Source organism: Coturnix japonica, chromosome 3 (genome assembly GCF_001577835.2).
Source record: "Coturnix japonica isolate 7356 chromosome 3, Coturnix japonica 2.1, whole genome shotgun sequence".
NCBI classification, from domain to species: Eukaryota; Metazoa; Chordata; class Aves; order Galliformes; family Phasianidae; genus Coturnix; species Coturnix japonica.
Genome location: NC_029518.1, coordinates 4,103,953 through 4,131,192, shown reverse-complemented (window position 1 = coordinate 4,131,192; position 27,240 = coordinate 4,103,953). Strand labels below are relative to the sequence as shown.

General features: G+C 47.1%; 1 long non-coding RNA gene across 1 annotated transcript in view; it reads left to right on the top strand.

Annotated features, from left to right (window-relative positions):
* Positions 1 to 27,018, top strand: part of LOC107310765 — a 39,498-nt gene extending 12,480 nt beyond the window's left edge. The window contains exons 2-3 of the long non-coding RNA XR_001553710.2: positions 22,201 to 23,660; positions 26,027 to 27,018. This is a non-coding gene — a long non-coding RNA (uncharacterized LOC107310765). The remainder of the gene's footprint in view (positions 1 to 22,200; positions 23,661 to 26,026) is intronic.
* The last annotated feature ends 222 nt before the right edge of the window (positions 27,019 to 27,240 follow it).

Below are 27,240 nucleotides of genomic sequence, written 5' to 3'. Positions count from 1 at the left end.
ACAGTGCTTCCAGAGCTCCCAGTGCTCCCAAAGTTCCCAGTGCTCCCATTTCTCCCTGTATTCCTACTTCTCCCCATGCTCCTACTTCTCCCAGTATTCCCATTGCTCCCACTGTTCCCACAGTTCCCACTTCTCCCTCTGCTCCAAATGCTCCCAGTGTTCCCTTACCCTCACTGCTTCCTGTACTCCTACTTCTCCCAGTGCTCCCAGTATTCCCACTGCTCCCAGTGATACCTGTGCTCCCACAGCTCCCAGCTGCTCCCACTGCTCTCAGCACTTCCATTGCCCCCATTCCTCCCAGTGCTACCAGTGATCCCAGTACTCCGCTTTCTCCCAGTGCTCCCAGTGCTCCTTTGTTGCCCACAGAGCCCCTTCAGCTGCATGTAATACATGTACACGGGTCAGAACTGGCAGCAGCAGTGGGTTTGCTTTCTTGCTTCTAACAGGGACCACTCAGTGGCTCCCACCTGACATTTATAGGAACATCAGGAGGTGTTTTGTGCCCATATCTGCAACCCTGCTGCAAGCACCAACTGCTGGAAGGGCACAAGCCGTGTGACTCCGGCGTGGTTTCAGCAATAGGCAATATTTGCTTTGCAGAGTAGCGCCGCCCGTAATGAAATGTGATTGCCTGGCCGCCAAAAGATTACTGAAGTAATCGGCGAGTGACTTCAGAGCTGCTTGATTTTAAACACTTCTGAAAAGCCAGCTCCATTTTCTGCTTTGGTGAATAACAATTCCCCGCTCCGGCATATTAGAATAAATCAGCTCGGCTGGTACTGCATTGTTATAAAGTTCCCAACTATTATAAAATAGTTTCTATCAGAGCTGTTTTCTTCGTGGCCAGTCGAGTGGAATGATCCCTGAAAGCAGCAGTTTGTGGCAGAAATGGTGCTCGCCGTTCTCTCTCCGCGCCTCAGTACCGCCGTAAATCTCTGATTGCCCACACGCACGCAGTGGGCAACCTGGGGGACCCCGCAAAGACAGCAGGGCTTTCATGGGCTGAGAAGGGAAGGAGCAGCTGGAAACCCAGGGAAAAAAATCAGTATAGGGGAATGCAGAAGGCAGAACCCTCCTGTGGGCACTCCCTGGCCATGCTGGCCAGTGAGACATCCCCTTCCTACCTGATCCTTAGGGTTTCCCCCATCCCAAGGGCCCCCTGGCTTTAGGGATAGGGCTTGCATTCCCAGTTTGCAGGACAGCACAAGGCAACATGGAGGCTGCAGGGCTGTGGGTTGCTTGAACATTGTGGCCATCCACCCCAGTTCATGACCATCCAGAGCCTGTCCATGGCCTTCCACCTCCATCTGTGGCCATCCACCTTCATTCAAAGCCATCCACCCCTGTTCATGGCCATCCACTCCCTGTCCATATGGGAAGAAAAGCATTTCTTAAAGGAAAGCAGCTCAAACTTAACCCTGAGAGTACGGCATTCACCCAGATCACCTTGGAAAAAAAACAGTGGTAACAATGGCACGCATTCATCTCGTGTCCTTTATAATTTAAATCACCTGGCCTTCGTTAGCTTGTGATGGATCGCCTTCAAATTGCCCAAATGGAGGTTTGTTTGTTTTCCCTGTGTAGCTGCATTGATTTTTCCCCCTCATTTTCGTGGGGGGGGATTTTCAAAACACACCACTCCAGTGTAGCAGAGCCTGAGTGAGCCAAAGGGCTGCAAATGGGGTGGATTCGTGGCTTCTGCAGGAGCCAGTCAGCTTCAACAACATACGCCAACAGCCGTCCTGGAGGGGTGCATGTGTCCCCTGACAGACTAGATGGCACCTGCCCAGGGGCTGCCCCATAGCTTTTCCCTGCCAGGTTGGGTTTGTCTTTGGGCACAACCCTCAGCCTGTGTTTGTATGGGAGCAAGCTGAAACCCCAGAGCTGGAACGCAGTGATTTAGCTTTTATTTTTTTCCCTTGAAGGAGAAAGCTTTATTTTGGAAAAGGCAGTGCTATTGGCTAAAACAAATCACAACCAGAATTAAAAATGATAATAATCACTTTTCACATGGAAAGCAGTGCTAAGGGTGCGTGCTCTCCAGCTGTGTGCTGGGCTGGTAACGAGCTGGGCTTAACGAGGCGGGCAGTGCGCGGCGGGCGGGAGGGCAGGAAGGCCCAGCTCTGTGCGGGCTGATGGCCGGAGCCTTGTTTGTGAGTATTTAATGTTTCTTAGGAAGCACTTCTAAAAGAAATTGGTATGTAATGACAGCACTCGCTGGAAAACAGGCCGATTATAAAATGCACTAACTTATCTGGTATTCATTTGAAAAGTAAATGGATGCAAGTAAAGGTGAGAGTTCACTACCAATTCAAATATTTTGCTTTAACAGGCTCTAGCACTCCTATTTTAATTCAAGCAGAAGCACAAGTATGAATAATCAAACTGGATGATGCTCATCAAAACCTTTGTGCCTTGCACCATTTCAAATGGTCATTGAAGCTTAATGGCAAAAAATTTACATTATTCCTTTAATTTGTATTCTGTTCCTTCCTTCTGAGTGATGTGATTGTGATTTTCTGTTGCCGGCTGTATTATTTTGATGCAAATGTTATGTGCTGCTACAGTTCAATTTCCTGCTTGCCCCCCCTCCCCATGCCCCCCCCCCTCCGCGTTCCTTCCCCCCAGTAAAGAAATAGTTCAAAACTGGGGAGGGATTTCAAAATAGTTCCTTAACTACTGCTCCTAATTAAAGCAAACAATGCAGGGTCTTGAAGCACGCTGAAAAGCTGAACATTAATTATTAGCAGAAAGGGGGAGGGAAGCAGCTTTGCTCTCTGCACTGTCAGGGTAGGGGAAATAAAAAGAAAAAAAAAAAAGAAAAAGTGAGAAAAAAAAAAAAAAAAAGAAGTTGAGGGATCCCAATTCTGCCCGTAACAGAATTAGCGAAGGAAATCCATAATGCAGCTGAAAACTCCTTTTGGTGGCACGCAGTCACCTGGGGATGCACGCCTGATGGAGAGGCATGGGGCTGCACACCAAAGCCTTGCGAGCAGGCGGCCCCTGGGGTGCTGGCAGCACGTAATGTATGCACCGCCTAATTTATGGCACTGTGACTAATTTCCATTCCTTGTGCTTAGAGTTGCCTGGCTAATTACAGGGATGTTTTCTTAACTCGGGTAATTGCGCAGCCCGTGCGCCGCCCCCACGCGTGCCCCATGTGGGCTTTGATGCGGCCCCACGGGGCGGCTGCAGCGGGGTGCCACCCTAATTAGGCTGCCAGCCTTAATGAGGGGACGCGTGGGGCTTCATGTCCCCACGCGTGGGCTCTGCATCCCTGTGTCCCAGGGGGCCCAGCTAGTGGTGGAGCATCCCTGAGCCCCAACATTGGCCCCAAGACACCCCCCACTGCAAGTGGTTATGCTAATGGCATCCCCAAAATCTGGGCAGTAGGGATGCCCTGGCCACGCGTCTTTAAGCACACCGCCACGCTCTGCCCGTGTTTTATAGGTTGGAGCTGCTCATGCATTTAAAATTATTAGACAGATAATCACTTCCTTGAAATAATTTCAGCACTCATCTATAATAAAAAAGATTTCTTTCAAAGGACCCTTAGTTAAATGGGCTCAGTGCTACTTTCTGTATCACGCAGGTCAATTTGATTCTGCTCTATACTCTCTATACAGCTAAACAATTGCTTTTCATAAACTGAAGAGCGCGGTGAAAGCAGCCTGTAATATCCATCCAGCGATGGCCTTGAACACTTTCATTAATAAAAGCTTGACATCTGAAATACTGCTTCTTTATTCCTCCCTTATCAAAGACTTGGTCAAGATTCCAGAAAATTAATGTCGCATTAAGAAGCGCTGATGGCCCACAGCGGTGCCGTGTGGGGCTCCCTGTGCTGTCCCATGGGAGGATGACCTGGGGAGTGCTGAGCTCTGGGACAGAATGGGATGAGGGCACTGAGGAGGTGAGGAGCTCAAGAGCACCTTCTTCTCCTGCCTCCTCCTCCCAGCAAGAAATGTTGTTTTCTTCACCATAGGACTATAGAGAAGGAACCTTCAAAGACCTTCTGGTCCAACCTCCCTGTAATGCCCACGGACACCCACAGCTCCATCAGTGCTCAGAGCTCTGTCCAGACTGACCTTGGCTGTCTTCAGGGATGGGGCACCACCACCTCTCTGGTGAACGTGTGCCACTGCCTCCCTTCTGTTAGTGTAAAAAACTTCTTCCTTATATCCTGTCTAAATCTCCCCTCTTTTAGTTTGAAACCATTTTCCCTTGTCATGTCACTCAGTCCTTGCTAAAGAGTCTGTCCCCTTCCTTCTGACAGCCCCTTCAGATGCTCCTTTTACATCCCAAGAAGGAAAAACACTTCAGTCCATACACATATTGCACATCTAGGGTGAGCCTGGTCTCAGAGAGCGCTGAACCTGGAGGGAAACCCAGTGAAGAAGGAAATAAGTTCATTTTCTCAACCAAAAATGAGCTCAAAAAAATGCGTGGGTTACAACCACATCCGTGATATCAGAAGAGCAGGAAACTTTCTCATGAATCATCCCAACACGTGAGCAGACGGGAGGGTCCAATAGGCTTTTCTTCTTATTATTTATCAATTATTTTAAGGAATTTTGACTCCATCACCCTGCCGCCAGGCTCCCCCTATCGTACAGCGCATCATCTCACATGGGCACCAACCACACCGCTGGGGCTGGAGATGCAGCAGCATCATGGAGGTCCCCCCCAGGCTCAGGTTGAGCTGTGGAAAAGGAAATAAAGCAAGGTTCCCCCCCAGGAAGTCTCGCTTCTAATAACCTGGCATATTCACTTAATACAGCCCGGCTCCTTCCAAGTTGTTAGCGACAGCAGGAGACACGGGCTGAACGCTGACCCGGTTTGCTTGCCAAGACAGAGCAAAGAGAAACCTTCACATAATCATTTCCAAACATTAAAATGGCTCCATTGTCATTATAGCTGAGAGATTGAATTCGCCTCATCAAAGCGGCGTATGACAGGTGACTCAATAGGATGGTGCCAAGCGCGGAGGCAAGGAGATTAGCAGGGCACTGATATCATTATTTCCGCCTATCACAGATTCGGCAGGGAGGCAATTGTAATTTCTGGGCTTATTAGTCTGCATTCGGAGGAAAAAACCTGGTGATAAACCTCAGTGTGACAGCCAGGCATTTGTGCAGCAAGTGCTGTCACAGTGACACTTATAAAATGCCAATGTGGCGATGTTCTCATAATCCTCCCTAATGGAGGTTAAAGCATGGCACAAAGGCACTCTTATCAATGATCAGGACACTAATAACATTTGCATTTTTAAGTTAAATATAGTAAGTCAGGAGTAAGTCTCTTCTTTGCAGCTTCGGCAATTAACTTGGCGTCAGAAGATGAGCAGAGTGGGGATCTCCTTTGGCCCCAGTTTCCCTGGGCTGTGTGCATGGGGTCTGCAGTGGGATGCGGGACTGCAAAGGGGTGCAGGAGGTGATGGGACACAGGAGGTGATGAGATTCAGGATTGCAGTGGGATGCAGGAGGGTGTTGGGATGTGGAACTGCAATGGGATGTGGGGCTGTGATGGGATATGGGACTGCAGTGGGATGTAGGACTGCAGTGGGATGTAGGGCTGCAATGGGATGTATGACTGCAGTGGGATGTAGGACTGCAGTGGGATGCAGGAGGCATGGGGGTCCCAAGGGCAGTTGTGCTGCTGTCTGGGAGATGCAGCTTCCCCTTCTTTATTCTCACTCTATGCCATGCATGAGGTTCATGTTATCGCCCACAATTCCCTTCCAACACGACCCCATTGGGTAGGCACACGCTCCAGAGGAATTTCTTAAGGAAAAAAAATAATAAAAATTACAGGTGGTAAACTGTTACTTTTCCACATTTAAATAAGAGACCAATTAAGAAGACTATGTAATTCAATTCTTGAGTGAGTGCCACTGAATTCAATTTGTTTCAGGTCAATGAATATAATGTGAAGTTATTAACAAAAAGGTCAGGGACTGCATATAAAATATACACACATGACACAAGCAGGAGTAATTAGTACACATTTCACATGTTCTGTTGCTCAGACATATGGTGTAGAAAATCTTAACAGGATTAGACGTTAATAAATGTTCCACTCTCCCCCCAGCTCCCTATTTAAATTGGGTTTAGCTATTCCCCCGGCGCCTCCAGGATCCACCTGGGGCTGCAGCCCCACACCATGTAATGCAGCCCCACAACCAGCCGTGCTACCAGCAGTGCTCCTACTTTCTGCAGGAGAGCTGCCTTCACCATACAGGGTTTTTACATGTGTGTATGCAATCTGGGGTTATTATATATGATGCCACCTTCCAGTGGTGGTTTTGCACACACAGAAGACTCAGGCACCTGATAATGAAAAAGTCAGGAATGGAGGAGACGAGTAGCCTGAAACGCCTCTGTGAGTCTCAGCTGAGGTGTGAAATGCCTTCACAATGTAAGGGGCAGCCGTAATCCAGGAGGAAAGCCAGGAAGTGAGCAAACCTCCCCTAGAAGTTATAGGAACGAATCTCAGCATATGAGAACTCTGCTTGCTTATCTCTTCGATTTCCCATGCTGGCAGAGTCAACAGCTCTGATTCACGTGGGAAACTGCATCCTGCCTGCAACCTGCGGTGCTTACTCTTTGTCAGGTCAGAGCTGGAGCTTTTTCCACTAAGGGTGGTGAAACTGGCACAGGTTTCCCAGAGGGGTGATGGTGTCCCATCCCTGCAGACAGCCAAGGTCAGGCTGGACAGGGCTGTGAGCACTGATGGAGCTGTGGGTGTCCCTATTCAGTGCAGGGGAGTTGGACCAGATGGCCTGGAAGGGTCCCTTCCAACACAAACCATTCTATGGTTCTGTGGCACAGCCCTACAGTCACACACCCACTGCTCTCCTCCTATCCTCATGCTCCTGCTCCAGAAACCAGAGAGATGTCTCATGCTGTGTGCCATAACCCAGTGTGGGACACAGGAAGCATCTGGGGCTGTGGGAATATCTTTACATATGGATTGCCCCAGTTGTATTTGGGATGAGCAGAGAGGTGTGCCGTAAAGGACAGGTTAACCAGCACAGCGCTGCCCCAAGAGCTAAAGCTGATTTATGGAGATGCTCTGGTGTCCATTCAAATCTGCTTGAGATTCTTTACTGGGAAAAGATACCGTGTTAATGAGCCAGATGTGTTTGCTCGCTCTGACATTTTTCTCCACATCTCCTGTTCAGGATGAAATATGCAACCAATTTCCCAAGTTATACTTTATCTCCAGCATTGCCTAGTATGTTACAAGAATTAAGTCATCTGCATATATTGACTAATAATTGTAGTTTATTACTGAACTTGTTAACATAATCCTCAACTGGAGGTATTTGTTTATTTTCCCCTGTATTGCTTAATTGTTTTTGCATAACAGATTGCAGAAAGCAACAGGAAAATGCAAGAGCAAGACATGGAGAGCCTTACTAATGGATATTAAACATGCTACCATATGGATACAACCCCCAAAAATATATGCTTTTGATATTTGTCTGTGAAGAGTGAACTCAAAAGTGAGATTGACCCATCTGCATTTCAGACTGAATTAAACAAATCTGAGAGTGTGACTGTATTAATTAGCACCCCTGTGCCAAGGTGATCAGGCTGGGATCCTACCTGGGGATCCAAGCAGCAAGCAGAGGCCCACAGTAATTCCCTGCAGCTGGAGCTGTGCTGGGAAAGCTGATGTATAGTTTGCAGACCTTCCCATCCCCAGTCCTTGGTGTTAAACAGGAAACAGTGCCAATTAGCTGCCCTAAAGCCCCAGTGCTGCTAGAGAAGCAGGTTTCTGGGGCAGGAGACTGGCTTCAGGAAAAGGGCAGGGGCGGGGGGGGGGGGGGGGCGCTGGGGGGTACATTGGATTGGATTGGATTGGATTTTAGGAAAAACTCCAAAAATTGGTCATATTCCAGCACAGGTTGCCCAGGTAGTGGTGGGGTCACCGTCATGGAGGTTCTCCAGAGCCATGAGGATGTAGCACTGAGGGATGTGGTTGGTGGGCACGGTGGGGGTGGGTTGAGGTGAGTGATCTTAGTGACTTCTGAGCACCACCCCCAAAAAGCAAGGATGTGAAGCACCACTCCACACCCCACGGTCTGACTGTCACCAGGAAGGAGAGGTGGCGTCAATGCTCAGCCCCCATTGCTGTGAGGTCAGTGCCTTGTGGTGCGGTGGGCTCTCAGCTCTCCAGTTCTGCAGCATTTTCATTAACTGGAGATTGCGAGTGGGTCAGCAGATCTATACACTTTTTGTATTCCCTCTGCTTGGTTTATTTCTTCCTTTCATTTTTTTTTTCTTTCTTTCTCTTTTTCTCTTTTATTTTTTTCAGGATGCTGAATAACTAACCTTCCCCTCAATAGATAGATTTAAAAAAAAAAAAATAGGATCCATCACACAGCGGCAGGATAGCCTTGCTCTGTTTTGACCTTTCTGAAATTAATTTCCCAATCTTAGCTTTCAAAATCAGAGATTGAAAAGACCTATTAGATCAGCCAATCCATCTTATCACCGGTGCGACAGCAAGCGGAGACCCCAGCTAAGTGCTCCTCTACACGGGGAAAAATATTCCAGAATAAGACAGGGCGTGAATTTAAAGTGAAAGACCTGTTCCAGAACATTCTGCATGTGGACACTGATTCTGGTCCAGCAGACACCCCCTAGGTTGCTTTGATCCATGTCTGGGATCACTGTAACAGAGAGGAAAAAGTCCCATTTTGCGAGTGCCTACGTGCAGAGCTTTTTTGGGGTAATACTGGGGGTGTCTCATCCCAGGGAGAGGCACAGCACCAGACTGTGGAGCTGGTGAAGAGGTGATTTCATTAAGGGGATTGGAACAGAAAGGTAAAATCCCCGTCTGCCAGTTTTGCAGCATTGAAGCTCACTCTCATCCCGCAGCTGAATACTGCGCTGCGCGGTGCTGGTCTGCTCAGGACACCGCTGCCACTTCCTGATGGATTACTCCATAGCAAAGGGTGGCAATGCAACCCACGTCCCATCGACACCATGGTGGGCTTGGGGCTGAAAGAGAGGAGAATGCACTCACATTTGAAAAGGAGCGTCTCGCTATCAAATTCAGCGCGGATTGTGCAAGTGCCTTTGCAAATAAATGGTAAATTTATATAAATGTCTATATCAGTTTAAAGCCTTTTTACATTTTACTATCAAGTATTGCAGCTCAGTCTACAAATGCAAGGCTTTTTCCATTAAAATGCCTCTATTATGCCTCTGCAGCTCCTGCCCTTCTCAAACATCACTGCATTGTGAGTAGCTGCCACTATATCCATACAATGGGGGAATGAAGAGCACGGAGATAAACCGGCACGGCAAACTTTGCGCACTCAACAAGTCCTCTCTGCAGACAATTAGGGCCAGAAGATAAATATTGACACATTAGGCTATTTTCCTCAATTTGTTTTTCTGTCGATTGTCTGAGCGATCCGACGGGGGGCAAAATTCCACTTTTCCGCTATCTTGGATTCTTGGCTAATAGAAACAAATAAAGCGAGAGCCTCTGTCCACAATGGGTGAGGAGCAGCTATTGTCGGGAAGCGCTAATCGGATTAAATTGGCTCCTCACTCTATTGCTAGCGGGCGAACTCATTCCAAAATTTTTCACATCTCAAGGGGCTGCATCATTGTGGCTTCTTTTTCTTTTTCTCTCCCCCCNCCCCCCCCCCCCTTCTTTAACTATTTAAATGTGACAAGCAGAAAGGAGAGAGCCAGGCGGTGAACAAAGAGCGGAGCCGCAATCGGGATGCGGGGCATGCGGACACCCCAAACGCCCTTTAAACCCAAATGTTCATGAGGCAGAACAGGGGAGAAGGATGTCTCACTTCCCATTTGGGGCTGTTTTCAGGTGGTTGGCCATTAGTGTGTTAATCCCCATGGCTTTGGCCCCTCAGAAGGCGTGGGTGCCTTTCTGCAGGCACCGAAACACAGCCCTAAATAATGTCACCGGTGCCTGGTCGGGGCCCTGCGGCCAGGGGTGCGCTCCTGCCCACAGTCTGATAATTTTCAAAGCTATTGGCAACCTGGGAATTTTCCTGCCTTATCGCTGGGGCTCAGCTAACTTCACAACCACTAATCAGAGCTGGAATCATTCATTCAAGGATTGCATGATCATGTTTTTCTTTAGCGGTGACAGCTGCCTGAGCCATATTAGCAATGCAGATGAGTCAGCCTAATAGGTTAATGCAGAACACGCGAAAATTAGGTTTAATCCCCAGTGAAATAATCTAACATTTTCACATTTCTTGATGTTGGGATAGAGACATTGGTGGCGACTCAATTAGGTGTAATGTAGATCAAAGCAAATTTACCTTCTGGCTGAACCTTCCCAATAGTTTAGATAGAAGAATATAAGGGTTCCTTGCTAATTGGTGAATGGCTGTAGGGAAAATTATATTAAAAGCATGCCCACAGCAAGAATTGCCTTTCGGATCCGGACCAAATAATTGCTGTGTTTTGCAAACACCCAAGCACATCGTTTTGCAAGAAGCAAACGTGTGGTGCGTGGCACCTCCAGCTCACAGCCCTTTCAATGCATTGCTTAAAAATGGAGACATTTGGATTCTATTTTTCTCTTTAAACTCCACTCGTTTTGAACATCCTGTACCGAAATATCCCCACCGAGGTTTGAAAGAGCCGACGTTATAAAAGAAGCATCAAGGGGAAGAAAGAAAAAGCAGCCCGTGTCTATGTAATGTTGTCATTCTTGGGGAATAACATATCGAACGGCAATCTCTTTCAGTCATAAAGGAAAGGAAACCAAAAATTACATGCCCTCAGTTGCCAAATTATTTTTTGCCTTGACATCTTAATTCTTAATCCTTGTGTGTGGTCAAATCAGTCTACTATAGACAACCAATCAAGCAATTATTCCTAAATTATATTTGCCCAACTCACATTGATTGGTTATTCTTTTCTTATTGGGTAAGCTCATTAATTCTGAGCAGCTTGCTTATTATGCTTTCCACATCATTTTCTTTCTGAGCCTATCTACTCACACCAGCCTGCTGATGTTTCAAGATGCCATACAGAAAAAAAAGGCCCAGTGATCTATTGCATTGTCTCTTCCAGCAATTACAATTCACATTGCTGATTAACTTTGATGTGAAAACTAATGAGATAAGGCAAGTTATCAAGGCGGACCTGATCGTCATCTCATTTATAGAGCATTTGCCATCGGTGAATGACAAAAACTAATGAAGATGTATCTGACAGCAGGCTGAGCTGAGACAGAATTTCGTGTCTCATCAGCAAGTGCTCTGCTTCCAACTCATCAGTCTATCTGAAACATGTTGAAATTAGCTTAATAATGAAAACACTTCATCTAAATAGACAAATGTTTACATTAAAATCGCTCCGTGATAAATAGACGTTACAGATTTTATGCCTTCTTGAGTCTAAACAATGCGGCACGAAACACGCTCCAACATTCACTAAATCACTCCTATAAAACCTCTGTGGATGCTGCTCTACCTGAAACTTCCCCGCTTTATGGCTTAAAAATATTTCTGGGCTGCAGTTTGCTCTGTTGGAAGCGTACGGTTGGGGCTGTAATTAATTAACTGCAGCACGGCGGTGGCTGCTGGAGAGCAGAGCGGAGCAGTGCCTGCCTGTAAAGCACATTTGGGTGCATGGAGCTGGCGGGGCTGGTGTGTAACTGCAATGGGGGGGAGCGCGGTGCTGCCCCACGGCATGCCTTGGGAACTGAGGTGGATGGAATGTCTTGGCTTTTTCGCCTAAATGTGACGATGCAAGCTAGGGGTGTCACACATGCAAAGCACCCGTATTTCTTGCCCAAGCTGCTGCAGTGAAAAAGTCCAGGTAATAACAGCTTGGTTTAAAACTGCTCCTAATAAAGAGAGGCAGAGCTTTTCCTGTGTTTAATGCCGTGGCTTCGGTATCTCTATTTATGAGTGGTTCTTTTCTCTTCGTCGTGCATTGTTTCAAAGGCTCAGACCACGTCTAAACAAGACCCCGGTACGCTCTTGCTATCTGGAGTGAAACATTCATTAGTCACTCAGGACCCAAAAAGCAGAGGCAGAATGGTGAGGGTTCAGCTTCACAAATGTTGGACAAATGGGCTGAAAACAAGCAGTGGGTAAAGAGGTTCTTTTCTACTATCATCACTGTTTTTCTCTCTAGGAAAAAATAAAATAAAATGCTGCTTTCGGATGGGAAAAGAACCCGTTCAGAGCTAAGGAAGAAGGATTTTAGCAAAAGGCAAACATGAAAAAAATGCTGATCCAAAAGGAGTGGGGAAAAAAAACAAACAAACCCAAACAACCCACAGCAAATCTCCCCAAACTGCATGCAGCCGCAGCTCAGCACCCGCACACGGAAAGAGGCTCCAATGCTGAGCAAGCTCTTAGCGCCGTGCGGCACAATTAATTGCGGCGCACGGTTCCCCAAGCTGACAAGGAAGCGAAGAACACTGTGCTGGAGCAGCACACACAGCTCGGCTCATTGTCCCTGGAGTGTCACTTGCACACAATTCTCATTTTACCATTCCGACCGGAACGCACTTAGCAACTTTCATTCCTCATATTTTAAGGACATCTGAGGTCCAAATCGGAGATCCCCGGCACAGATTCCCATTGTGTGTTAAAGATTAGCCTGCACAAAGAGCCTGCGTCCCGAGGAAGTTAAAAGAAAAGCCTGTTATAGAGCGGGAGCAACAAATTACTACTTCAACGCTGGATTAAATTTAAAAGCTCTTCACAGGACTGAAGATAAATCCTATATATTAGAAGAAACCATAAAAGTACTTGTTGGAGAGCGAAAGGCACAAGTGGAAAGTTGACCCCAAAGATTTTCTAATAGCCTGCTAAGTTTATAGCATTGCTTGAGACGTGGAGAGTGGGTTACGTTGTCTTGCTGCCATTGCACTCAAACACACCGTGCCCACACATGCAGCTTGGGCTCCTCCATGGGGCTGGACAAACCTGTGCGGATTAATGCAATTCCTTACACAAAAGGATGCTTTTCTTTTGTTTTAGGTAGTTTTTCTTTCCAGCCTGCACCAGGAAATCAACGCGATGTTTGCACAATGGGGAAAACACTGCTCCACTCCTTTTTGTTTTTCTTTGCCCATTGAGTGCACAGGTAGATCATCGCACTGCTCCCAGCCCACCGCCGTGCTTCTGTATGGAAATGTCCAGCAACCGTACTGAGGGGGCTGAGTGCTCTCTGAGTGGTTGGGGAGCAGCATCACTGCTTTTCATCCAAAAGGTAGAGAAACGAAGTCAAAGAAAATAAAGTAAAACAAAGCTGAGCAAAGTAGAATAAAATAAAGTGGAATAAAACAGAGTGGAATAAAATAAAATCGTAGAATCATAGAATGGCTTGGGTTGAAAGGGACATCAAGGACCAACAAGCTCCAACCCCCTGCCACAGGCAGGGCTGCCAACCTCCACATCTAATACTAGACCCAGTGAAGTGAAACAAAATAAAGTAAACCAAAATAAAACAAAACAAAATAAAATAAAATGAACTAAAACAGACTAATGAAATAGATGCTGCGATTTGAGCACTTACTCTCATTGTACCTTTCCTTTCTGCACACTCATCATTTGATAATTATAAAACTGTGGCCTGGGAGGCTGCAGCCACTCTCCTTGGTGGCTGGCTGTGTGCACATACCCTGTCTGTATGGGGGATGTATACAGAAAGGAATCCTGCTCCTCCCTCCCCCTCCTCATCCTTTATCCCAGTAGCCCATTTTAATAAATAATTATAGGCAGCTAAAGGATTTGTTCGCTCCTAAAGGTCTCCCCTTCACATTTCTCAGAGGTTCGGCTCAAGGAGACACCATGATAATAAGGCTGACTCGGGATCCCTACTTCACAATGTCATTATGAGCCAGTATTTAAAATGAAAATACATATATATATGTATATATATATATATGTATTGTAATACCTAAAAGCATTACAAGGTTACAGTCTCATCCCCGGGAATATTTACTGCTGCAGGAAAAGCAGCAGCGCCGCATGGAGAAGAAAGCAAAGGGGTAGAAAAGAGAGGAAAATCATTTCTGAAAACACAAGCTTGAAAAAAAAGCGTGTTGGGAGCAAGCACGCCATTCATTTGCATTTCCAATGACCAGGACTAATCCTCGGCAGTTATATTTCCTTGTTCCTTCTCCTAATTATCTCCTTTCTCTGAGGGTGGCGGGGCGGGAGGGTGCTGCAACGGGTGCTGCCCCAATGCAGTGAGCTGTGGGTGCTGGGCTATGGGCAGCAGGGATGGGGTGAACACCCCCTTGCCCATCTCCAGATCATGGAGCATCCTCCCAGCAGCACGGCTTCATTTTGAAAGCCCTGCTCTGCACAGCACTGCCAGTCAGGCATGAGACCGGAGCCGTATCACGACGTTCATACACGTAGGTCTCCTATCTCTGATGAGCAAATTACGTTGCTAAATGCCTGCTCCACATCAGCTACTGAACTGCCGTTTTGGTGTTATCCTAAAATTCGTTAATAGCGGCTCTTTCAAATAAATTATTAAGTGATAATGAAAAAAAAAAAAAAACACCCACAAAGTCCTGCTTTGAATTTATATATATTTCAGCGGAGAATAATGTTTTATTTAAAATAGTTACGGCGCGCCTTTTGATTTGGAGTTTAAAGTAAATAATATTTGTACATCTAAAACATACTCAAGACAAATGAAAAGCCTCTAGATGCTTTTGTATGAGATGCTGAAGAGCTCTACAAACTTAAAAGCACAACCTCAATTAAGCCCATCTTCATCTGGAAAAAAAATTAGCAACTGAAAGCTGAATATATTAGATAATGCACACTTGCAGAAGAGCATTCTCTTAGCAAAAAATTCTTGATAACCAACCTAAAGCTGGCCTTAGAGTTGCTCAATGCTAATTTTGTTTGAAACTGTTTAACTAACTCTGAATAGATATCCATATTCAACAAAGGCATAATTAATGGCAACCTTTTCTTCTGCTCAGAAGACATCATAACAAGCAGAAAAGTACAAAAAGATTTTTATAGTAACTAATTTAAGGACAAAGGGTTGACCTCTAGCATTTCATTAAATAAACTGAGCGAATAAAAGAAGAGTGACAGTATTCATCCTTGTTCAATTCAAGCAGCCAATTTCAAAATGCAAATCATAATCTGCAGATGTTGGAGCCTGATATATTTTGTTAAAATATCATTTGTTCAATTTAAAAACATCAGACATTTGAATTTTAAATAAAAATCAAACCCAATTTCCAGCCTCGGTTTTAGGCTGTAGTACAGGGGAGGCCTGCGGGTTAGCCAGCCCCACGCCCCTCCCTGGCTGCTCAGGACCAGTTTTGTAAGCCATTCATTTCCTATATTATTCCCAAAACCTTTTAATGGAGGAGCTCTATTAAGCCATGAATTATTTCTGATGAGCACGGCCAGAGAGAGCCAATAGGTTGGCAACTGAGCACACTGGTGGCTGCATCCCACCTCGATGCAGGGAGGGGTCTGTGGGCATCGCATATACACACTCCAGGACGCATTGTGTGCCCTAGGAAGCACAGAGATATGGCTTGTGCAACTGTCACACCGCAGTGCACAGGGGTTTTTAGGGAGCAGCTTTACCTGGGATCACTGTGGTGTCCACCGAGTGGCTCCAGCCCTGCCAGCTCCATGGGGATGTGGCCGTAGATCTGTGCCTTTGGTTCCAAATCTACTATATCTGTGATACTGTACACCCACATTCATGGTCTGCTGTGGCTTTTGCATAAGAGTAAGCATTGTTCTGGAGATGATACTCATAGAATTGTAGAATATTGGAAGGGACCTTGAAGATCATCCAGTTCCAACCCTATGCTGCGAGCTGGCTCCCCCCCATCAGTTCAGGCTGCCCAGGGCCCATCCAACCTGGCCTTGGGCACCTCCAGGGATGGGGCACCCACAGCTCTCTGGGGAGCAGTGCCAGTGCCTCACCACCCTTGATGTAAAGGATTCCTTTCCACTTCTACATCAAGACCTACCAGATTCACACATCTGTGGAGGATTACCCACAGGAAATGCAATAACACGTAGTTGGAAAAATAAAAAGCTTATTTTAGGAAACTGCTCTGGGGTTCGGGGTGAGCAGAGAGTACAGTGAGCACTGAGACGCTGAGCCCCATGGCTCTACTAACCTGGACTTGGCTGTGGGCCATGGCACTGAGGTCAATTTCCCACTAACGGGGAAAATAACCAAGATCTCCTTCACATGGGCATGAGCCAATGCTATGAGAGGCACTCCAGAAGAAATGCCTCCTACTTTATGATGTCAGCCCACAGAGGCAGGTGTTGGTGTGGGATGGCAGTAGAGTTTGAACCTTCCCATCAATATTCCATTCCATTTTGTTGCTGCGCGACAGATGGCAGCAGAGGGGCACTCTAACAGTGTAGCGTCTGACATGAAAGTGTGTATGAAGCAAAGGTGTGGAGCTGAGTTTCTTGATGTGGAAAAAAATTGCACACATTGACATTCATCGATGCTTGTTGAATGTTTACAGAGAGAAGAAAAAGAGTTAGAACAATGAAAGTTAGATTGTGTGGGCAACATTTTCCTAGCAACAGTGCTGCTAGCGGCTGTGAAATGCTGGGTCACCTCCACTGGTGCAGATATTTACAAGTGCTGCAAGCAGGCTCTTGTTCACCACAGGTGAAAATGCACACAGCTAATGATGGTGAGTGTGTTGAAAAATAGCATTTAGTAGTTGAGAGTTTGCTCCATCAAACAGTGTTATCATGCTCTTTGTATCTGCTGTGGTTTCCAAGGAAATAAATAGGAGGCATTACTTGCGGAGCAACCTACCTACATTACAATGAAGGACAACAGCTATGAAAGCACATGTATTAATTAAATAGCAGTCAAAGAGCAGTTGGCAGTGGGTCCTGGTGCTAGGAGAAGAACTGAAATAATTGAAATAGATGATGGAAATGCTGTTCTGGGGAAGGAATCCAAGCCTTGGCCAGCAGTCCACAGAGCTTCACCCAAACAGTGCGAAGCGCTCCTTGGCATGCCAGCGGCCGCTGCTCAGTGCAACGCTGCGCGTGGGGCTCTATGGGGCAGGGAGCAGTGGGGCTGGCCGTGGCCCTGAGCAAACAGAGCCTGCAGCTGTCGGGGCAGGAGGAACGGTTTCCGGGCGCTGGGGGGGATAAATGAGCTCATTCATGCAGACGTCAAGGGGACATTGTCTTCCTCCTTGAAAAAAAAAGCCCAACAACCTATACATTAAGGTATCAATGGACAACAAACTCATTCTGCTATCACACAGGAAATCTGAAACAGAGGAGATGGCAAAACAAACTCGATTCATCTTTGCCACACAGGCAAAAGAAGGAAAAAAAACCTGTTGTTGGGTGCTCTGACTGCAGCGTTCTTTGAGCGGCAGCTTTGGCTCCCATGCCTCTTGAGCAGTGCTTAAAATGCAAGCCACACATTGAGAATTTTGTGCTGTGGCTTCAGTAGGGGTTGCTAACTTCTTAGATTGAGATCCTTCCCTTAGGTTTATCCTCTTCAGTGTCAATGCGGGTACAATACGTCTGTAGAGCACATTTAAAAAGCAGGCTGTAGATGCGCGTAATCTCTGTCTTCCTGCATTGCAAACAGGACACACGTAGGTTTCTCTCCCAAAAAGGAGAGGAATTATTTATTTAAAGAAAAACTGAGCTTTTCATGTCCTCTTTGAACATTCTCATTTATATATATATACATTTTTCAAAGGTCAAATAGGAGCTGGAATAGCAGCACCTCACCTCAAAGCCCGGTAGCAGCATGGCCCTGTGACATGAAACAAAGCCCACGCTGCCGTCATTCCCAAAATACCCCATCCTCTGTTATTTACCCCAAGTAAAACCGAAAGGAAAACAAATAAATAAGAAGTGCAAAGTAATGCTTCTGCTACAAAAAATACACCCGTATGTTTGGCAGCCGTCATCAACCCAGCCTGCAGCAAGGGGTTGGAGCTCAGGGATCTTTAAGCTCCCTTCCAGTCCAAGCTGTTGTACGATTCTATGATTCATTTATTCCATGATTCCATGACTCTATTTGTTGCACACAGCTGCAGGAAATGTTCGGCTTTCCCAGGGATAATCCAAAGGGCTTTTATTAAGGAAAGCAGCGGCGAGTAAATGAGTACGAGCTTGGAGAAAACCACTTGAAAGTAAAAATAACTGGGAAATATTAGGCGCACTTTTGTGTCTGGAGGGGAATTCTTCCAGAGTGAAGGACTATTTCTGCCTGCACAGCAGCCCAAGCAGCCCTTGGAGAACAGGCGAGCACAGGGCATTAATGCGGATCACATCCCGGAGCGCCACGCAGCCGGCCTGCAGCCCACCCCTCCCATCAGCTGCTGCCTTTCCAGCAGCCCAGCACCCCTGTCTGTCTGTTGTCCGTCTGTCTGTCTGCCCATCCTGCTGCCCCATGAGGCCACGTCCTGCTCCGCACAGGGTGTGCGCGGGGTCCAGCCCTGTGGCCCCTTCTTTGCACCCATGTCACGCTCATGCCGCGGCTGCTTCTCTGTGCTCATTTGAACTGTCCCTCCCAATTAGCGGTAATAAGTGACTCTGTACAGATAAGCAAACGCAACGTGTCCATCCCCATAGGAAATCCCCAGGGCAGAGCCGGGGTGCTGCACGCCTCGTGCCCAGCATTGGCTGCTGCTGCCGAGAGGCAAATTAATGACAAGCCATGTGAAGGGCTTGCCTGAAATTATTTAATTCTGCCCATCTACCGAAGAATTGATTACTCCTGGCATGAAAATATGTCCGAATCAATATGTGAAAGCTAAGAGCAAAAAAGACATGCTCTAGCCCCATTTATTTCATCCACTTTTTTGAGGAATGGCACATAATTTACTGGGGAGGAACAGCTCAGCCTTTCCAGCACCAGGACTAATGATGAGCTGCGGGAAAGCTGCGCCTGCATCCATCTCCCAGCTGAGCATCACGATGCGGCAATGGGCAGGGGCAGGGCCTGCTTGAAACCTCGCATTCGGGTGAATGATCCTAAAGAAAAGGAAAAAAGGTTACAAATCAAGAAGCCCAGGTGGCTTACCCTGGTTTGTTCATACTGGCACATCCCAGGTATTTTTCTACACGTTCCGCAGGCAAATGTTTGCTCCGGGCTATTAAAGCATAGAATAAATATCCAGTCCAAAATAAATAACCAAAATATACCCAGAAACGCAGTTCCAGCAGTGGCATTTTGACCAGGAAACGTGAAGGGATGTGAGTACTGGATGCTGGGGAACAGAGAAGTGCTGCCACCATGTTCCTCTGCCGTGTACCATCAGTGTGTGCCACCTCTCCACAGCAGCATCAGAGATGCCCAAACCCAAAATCTAGCAAATTTTGGGGAAGGAGCCCTTTGCTTTGCTGGGATCTTGCTGCAGGTACCACAGGATGTGCTGCCTGGTAACCAGGCATCCAGAGTGGAGCCATTTGCCACCCTCAGCACCAGGGATGCTGGCCCAGAGAAAGCAGCCCCTTCGTACCGCACAGCTGGCATGACTGGGACCAGGAACAGCAGCAGCCCTCAAGGGCTGCACATCCACAGGCTCACCGTGGGTGCAGGCAAGAAGAAAAGAGGCACTGTTGGCCCCATTTAGCAGATGAGAGACTGAATTGGGGAGATTAAGACCTTGCCAGGGCAGGAGAGGGAGCCCAAGCCAAAGAGCAAAACAAAACTGGGCTTGAAGCAAGGCTTCTTGAACATGAGCCCAGTTCCCTCTGACGGGAGGAAGAATTAAAAAAAAAAAAAAAAAAAAAAAAAAAGATAAAAAAGGAAACTTTCCATTTGGCAGGGGATGCAGCCGTGGCAGCGTTGGTGAGCACAGGGCTGGCTTGGGAGTGTGCAGCAGAGCTGGGCATAGGGATGCTCACAGCACAGCTGATGGGACTGGCTTAGGGAGAGTGGGTTTTACTACATAAAACAACCAGTTTTACCCCTTTAGAAAGGAAATATCCATGAGAAATCAGCAGTCGTGATAAACCCTGCATCCGCAGCTCAGAGACTGATGGCCTCGTAACCCAACCTCACCACAGGGCAGTTGGACCCAGGCACCCCTTCTCTTTGCTCCATGTTAACAGGCACAAATTGCCACACGTGGCAGCGACGTAAACCAGTTTTATGGCTCAATAAAATATTTGAAATGAAATAAATGGTTTTGTCAAACACTATATCTCCTCAAATAATAACGCGCAGACTTAAAAAGAAAAACAACCGGCATTCATATTCTATTGCAAAGTTTATTTCCACTCCCAGAGGAGAGCGGGATGGGCACTGCAATTCTGAATTCAAATACTGTATGAGAATACAGTAACTATAGTTCTCAGAGGGTTTGTGCAAATGCCAGCAAAACAAACCCCAAATCAAATTTATTAGCTGATCTCTAACAATTTTACACAGTGACTGATAGAGCCGTCTGGGAATTCCTTTCAACATTAAGTGATTTAAGGCCCCTACAGAAACTTCATTGTCCCTTACAATATATAAAGAGTTTCTCAGTATCGAGTAACGCCACAACAGCAGCAATCAGGTTGTTTATTATTTCCAGCGAGCGTTTTCTTTAATCTGCAAAGCTTACCAGGAATCCTAATGCCTGGAGTCCTGGGGAGAGTTAGAAAGGGAGGAAGTGAAAATTAATTAAGGACCGCAGCCTGTTGTTTTCAAGGAACTATCTGTGTTGTGGTTGTAAGGCTGAGAAGCTCACGAGTGTGGCTGCAGAAAACGATTCCCATTTGATTGCATTGCAGCCCTTGAGCACCCATAGCCTGGATATGCACGTCGGGATCCACTCCTGGCCTCCCACATTTGGGGCTCTTCCTTGTTGGGATAGCAGAGCAATGCCTGCCCCATGTCTCGCCAAGCCTGAAATCAGGGGATATTTTTTGCTTGCCTGTGCTCTTGTCTAAACATCTCACAGAGCCGACAGACAGTTCTTCATTTCAATTAGAGGGATGCTGATCGTTAGCTAACTAATAAGGACCAATTTTCTGTCACAACTATTTCCTAATTAAATTCAAAACAGAGATTTCTTACCCAGATGGTCAGCGATGCTACAGATTTGTTTAAATTTGGAATCACAGTAACAAACTACTAATTAGGGTTTGTAAATACACCAATTCCCCCATGACTTAGTTGTTAGTAATGCATACAACTGGTTTATTAAAGCACTAATTGTGTCTGGCTTTACTTGGGCCTAACACATAATCCACTTATCACATCCCGGTACCGACTCATTTTGAAGGGATTACGAAGGAAATCATAAATGAGGTCTCGCGGCCTGCTCCCCAGCACCACTAATAGGGGCGGGCATGGGGTTCCGAGGCTCCCAGCCTCCTGCAGCCCATGGCCATCCCCAGCCCGTGGGCTTAAGGCAGGGAAGTTGGAACCATTTGAACTCCAGCTTTGCCTAGTTGGCCATTGGCACAAGCCTCGGCCTCAATGACACCACAGAAGGGATGGACAACTGCCTGCAAACCCATGGCTCCCAGCACCCACATCCCATCCTTGCTCCACCCTAAATCACCCCAAATGGGATTTGATGGAAATGTTCGTTATCACGAGTGTTAATTTGCTGCACGGCACCGCCAGGCCAAGCAGGCTGAGCACCCCTCGAGTGCGCGTGAAGTAGGAAATAAATGATAGATAACAGTGAATTGTGAGGTTATGTAAACAGCAAGGGGGGGGGGAGAGGGGGGAGGAATCCTATTAAACCATAAAAGAAAAAGCGCGGATGGTTTATCACATCACTAAGACCCAAGAATGCATTAATAAATAGAATAATAGATAATGAAGCGCGGAGTACAAGGCTAAACTATCTTCTATTGTGAGGATCCTGTGACAGTATAAACAATGGCGGGGAAAAAAAACCTTTGTTGGTCTGTCACCACGGCCGCGTAGTGCATCTTTTATAACCTATTTTAATGAGAATTCACAGCACCTATCTGTTATTCTCTGCCCAAATCCCTCATTTTCCTCCCTCTTGAATGCAAATTCCCATGCTGCGCTCTTCCTTCACCATGACTTCCCACGTTAAACTTGGGGCTTCTGCGGGTTTCAATAGCCTTTCAGCAGCAGCAAAAACAACTTTCAGCTTCTGCTTTCATATTTCCAAGGGGTTACTAGGATGTTAACAAAAGTGTTTTTCAATTCTAAGGAGGTGTACCTCTCAGATCTCACCCATCCTTTGCTTTTTCTCTACCAGGAGCATGCAGAACCAGATGGGTCCGATTCAGTCCTTGGTGAGGATGCCCACAGATGAGCCTGCAATAGGAAACCTGCACCAAAGCTGCAGGCATTCTTGCTGCTTCCCGACATGCTGCAAGGAATGCTGAGGATTGTTGGAGGGACTTGGAACTGATGCAAGTGGCAGTACTCTCTTTGTGTATAGTGCTGAGACTCTCTAACCCTTCATTTTCACTGCTCTGAGGTAGTTACCATGGAATAGATACCCAGGACACATTTAGCGTAGGCTGCTTTTGTTTTTACTGCAGCGTTGTTAGGTGCAGAGGACTAAGGATGGAGGGATGACCACGAGCTCTGTTGCAGTAAAAACCCTCAGTCTTTCCTCCACAAGGGACGGAAATATCCATTAAGATTTCCATTCTAGAAATGTAGAGAGGGATGTTTTGGCTGCTTGCAGCACATCTGCTTTCAGGCTTACATTGGTAGCTACTTCTAACCCGTTGTTCTTCACATTTAACAGCAGATGGGTTACAAGCAGCCAGGAGAAGCCAGATGGCTGCTGACTTGGTCCTTGCACTGCAATAGTGAATTAGAAACTCGAACACAAAACAGTCAGCAGCTGGGGTTTGCCTTTTGACTCGTCTCACCTGAATTCCCAGCAATGTGACACTGGCTCCATGTGTGTCCCTGCACACTCACACCAGGTGTGGCTGCCTCCCAGGAGCCCTGGGCTCTTTGTTACCTCTCCTCTCATTCACTGTGCCCCAGGCTGAGGTGGCCCGCAGCCCCACATTGCGTACAGAAGGGTTCCCAAGGCAGCCTGGTCTCAGATGCAGGAGCAGCATCCAGGCTCACACTCCACAACAGAGGGGACAGCCATGCACTCAGCAAGCTCTGGAAATAAGTGGAAATCAAGTTTGCCACTTTGTCCCCCTTTCAATATCTAGCTTTGATCGAAGTCCTTGGCTACTTGAGTGGTTGTTGACTTAATGTGGTAATGAGACATGCCCTTAAACGAGGTGATTTCAGTGCCCACTCCTGGAAAAGGAGACACAGAAGAGGAAGCTTCCCTGATCTGTGAGCTAGAGGCAGCTCAGCAGAGACCCAGCTGCAGCTGCTGGTGCTTCCCAGACAGGGGATATGGTTGCGCATCCCCCTGCTGTCCTCTGAGCTCAGGGGCTGACCAGTTGCAGCTGTGGTAGGCAGTGGGCAGGGACAGGTGAGGTTTCCCCAGGGGAGCATTTTGCAATCAGCTTTATCAAAAGGCAAAGCAGTTGCAGTGCTTTAGCAGTGTTGTGATTTGCAGCACAGAGCAGAACAGGTGCTTCCATCATGTAGATTGTCCTCCAGGAGGGGTCCCTTTCCTACTTCAATACACCAAGCCAGCTTACTACTACTACTGTACTGACAGCAGGAAGCTGGAGTTTATTCTGGAAGAGACAACATACTACAGCCTACACAAGGGATATTTGCAAAGGGGTAAGTGCCACAGCAAGGGACGTCCCTGCCTGGGGAGGGGGCTGACCTGAGCAGCAATCAGTTCCTGGACACCTCCAGTGGTCGAGCAGCTGCAGGGCAGGTGCTGTGAGCACTGCTTCCTCCTCCTTACCTCATCCTTTGCCCCCAGCTTGGCACTGAAGGGGCCAGCCCCATCCCCGGGAGATGGGCAGGCATTCTGCTTCCTCATGTCTTCAACCCAAGAGCAGAGAAACGAGGTGGGAGGGAGGGAAGAGCCTGGGAGCCTTGATGAAAACGTCAGGCCCCGAGAAAAGTAAAAATTCTCCAACTGACAGGGAGCAGCTCAGCCAATTATGGTTTTAATTCCACTTGTTATGCACAGTCGGTCAATAAATTCTGCACCAAGCAGCTGCTCTAATTCTTAAGCCCATTAAGCCCTACATCTGATAGGCGGGAGGGAGGGGCTGCCGGGGTGCCCATACGGCACTCCTTGAGATATGAAACATTTCCTCTCGTGTATCTGGGTCATCCATACCCAGCCCCACTCCTGGCAGGTATTTTATGAAGCTGGCAGATAAGAATTTGTGTGAATGCATGTGCCAGAGACACACACATCACATATGGAGGGGGTGAATAGGTAAGTGAATTAGACGTGCTGAAGGATTTTGTTAATGGTATGACTGATAAAGGAGGAGAGAAGAGCCCCAGGTGCGTTTGCCACCAGGAGATGTCAGCTCCCACACCGGACACCTCATCTCTGACCAAGCACAGGACAAGATGCAGAGCTGAACAGGAGATGTTTTCAGTGCATAATTCATCTGATCCATTCAAGCCCTTGGTTTTTGTTTTTTTTTTTGGCTGAGCTGGCCCATGGCCTGGAAGAACCCATCCTTTCTCAGGGCAGCCCATCACCCACAGCCATCTCAGGACAGATATCTGTGCTTGGCCAAGCCAGTTCTCCCCTACAAGTCCCATGCAGTGCCCAGATTTGCCCATTCAGCCTCCCAGGAGCAGGGTCTACCTGCTCCCCAGCCCACCTCCATCACAGTGAAGCCATCACACAACACAGGGAAGAGAGAATGGAGGAGGAAACTCCTAAGAGCACTGTGTGAGTGTCCACCACCACCAGGCAGAAATCATCCCCAAACAGCTCACGTTGCCTTTGGTGCCATAGAAAATCCAGGGGAACCATCTCTGCCACCAACAAAGCACGGGACACTGCTTGAGAAGTCTGGGATGGGGGGAAAGGGTTTTGGTGGCTGACTTAAGGTACATAGAGACAGAAAAATATGATCAGGTGAAATAAGACATGAGACTGTGAAGGAGAGTGCAAGTCAAACCCAAAGGGGATCAGGGGCAGCAGGGGACCAGGAGCTGCCACAGCCCTTCCCAAAATGGAGAGGCAGATGGCTTCAGCAGTGGCACTGGGCTGACTGCAGAGATGAAAGGGAGAAGAGAAAAAGGGAATAGACCAGGAGTGGAAAAACATTTGGCTGCTGAGACAATTTTGCTGGTTAATTGGCAACCAGCTAACACATTAATTACAAAATTACTGCGTGGTCAAGACAAAAATTGGCAGCAGGACAGTTTCTATTCCTTCTGAAGCCCACTTCTTCAATGCTGGAAGAGGGAAGACCCCTTGAGACAGTTCCCATTGAAGGGAATTGGGATCTCAGTATTTCCAGAGCTCACACCTCACTTCTGGGATCCAGACAGGCTGTCCCATTTAAAGCTCTGTTGAACCCCTATGAATCTCAGAAGAACTCGAAAGATAAAATGAAGGACTCGTGCACTGGGTGAATATTTATCATTTATTCCTAGTTTAGATAAAAATAGATAAATAAATTCTCCACTGTAAATTAGCACTGCAGGAAGAAGTCATCACAGAATCATTTGAGTTGGAAGGGACTCTTAAAGACCACCCAGTCCAACTGCCCTGCACTGAATGGGGACAGCCACAGCTCCATCAGTGCTCAGAGCCCTGTGCAGGGGAGCTGGTCTGGATGGTCTTTAAGAGTCTCTTCCAACTCAAAAGGTTCTATGCTTCTATGGCCTCTCCGGCAACTCAATCTAGATCAGAGTTTCTAAACTTTGAAGTACACCTCTAAGTCCTCGCCACCAGATATCAGTTGTAAAAAGCAGCTTGTAAATTAGCACCGAGCATATTGCCCTGGGAAATCAAGGTTTCTTGATGATTGCTGCCAGCTCAGGGGTACCGAGAGTCTGCAGCAGCCAGCAGCCTCAGGAAAGCTGCTCTCCAACCCACTCCATGAAGTTAATGAGATTCACTGTAATTAGCTCTGTAAGAGATGTGAAACTAATAAATGAAACTCGCTGCTCAATCAGCAAATAATTATTTTTTCTGCTTTCTTCCTTTTGGTTTTCAGTTTGCCAGAATAAGCATCGATTTTCTGCCTGAAGTGATGGTGCAGGTCAGCAGGAGCTGCCCCAAGGAACTCAGAAGTCATTGCAATAGATGCACCAAGCACCAACAGCAGCTGCCCTCAAGGATCCAACCACATCAGAGAACATCTTAATTAAATGGGACCACGAAACTCTTTTGAAGTTCTGAAGAAAACAGTCAGACAATCATCGAGGACAGCTCAAATACATCCGTGCTCTTGCTGTATAATATTCCTGCGATACTGGATTGGTGTTGATTATGACAAACGAAGCCAGAGATCAAAAGGAACAATAGCTTGTACTCAAGGATATCTGTATAATACCCGAAGGATGTTTGTGCAGGTGAGGAAGGAGTGAAGCATTGTTTCATCAAATGGTAATTTCCCTGCATCTCAAAGAATGAATCCCATTTGCTAGTCAGGAGCATAATTCAATTAAGGGGGAGAAGGAGTAACATCTCTTAGAACGGGATGTTGTGAATCACACTGAGGAGGAAAATGCCATTTGGTTCTGACAATATGATTTATTTCCTACTCGGTATCTTGCAATTCCTACAAGATAAGCCAAGACTAGAAATTACTGTATGTATATGGGGGCTGTGTGTCTGATCCTCTTTAAATTCTCTTCTTGACTTTGGCACTGTGTGTTCCAGCCTTATCTCTCCAGAGGTCAGCAATACTAACGGTGATACTTCCAGCAGCAGGGGGCTGCGTGAGCCCACCCAAGGGCTCGCAGTGGATCCTAGAGCAGCACTTCTTATATTTAGAGGGATTTTTAGTTAATTTGCTATCTGCCCTGGAACAATCTGCTTTAAGGGCTTTTGGGCAGCGATGAACTCACAGAGCCTGAGACTTTGAGCACGGAGTTGCTCCAAGTTTTACGCCCGCACTGGAAGTTAATGTAAATTCAAGAACAAAGGCATTCATATTTGTCCTTGCATGTCAAGGATTACTACTACTGGAAGTGTTTTCTATTATCAGCTTGTCACTTTCTCAGCTCTTTAATCTCCCCTGCCTGCTCAATGCCTTTCCCACCGCAGCCCCAGACCTTCCCCTGTCCCTTTCCCAGTGGGAAGCCGGAGCCCGGCGCGATGCCCCCGGTGCCGCAGCCCCCGAGCGCGGCCGCCCATGTCCCGCCTGAGCCCACACAAGGCAGGCGGAGCGGCGAAGGCAAGGCACGCTCGCACCCCTGAAAGAGC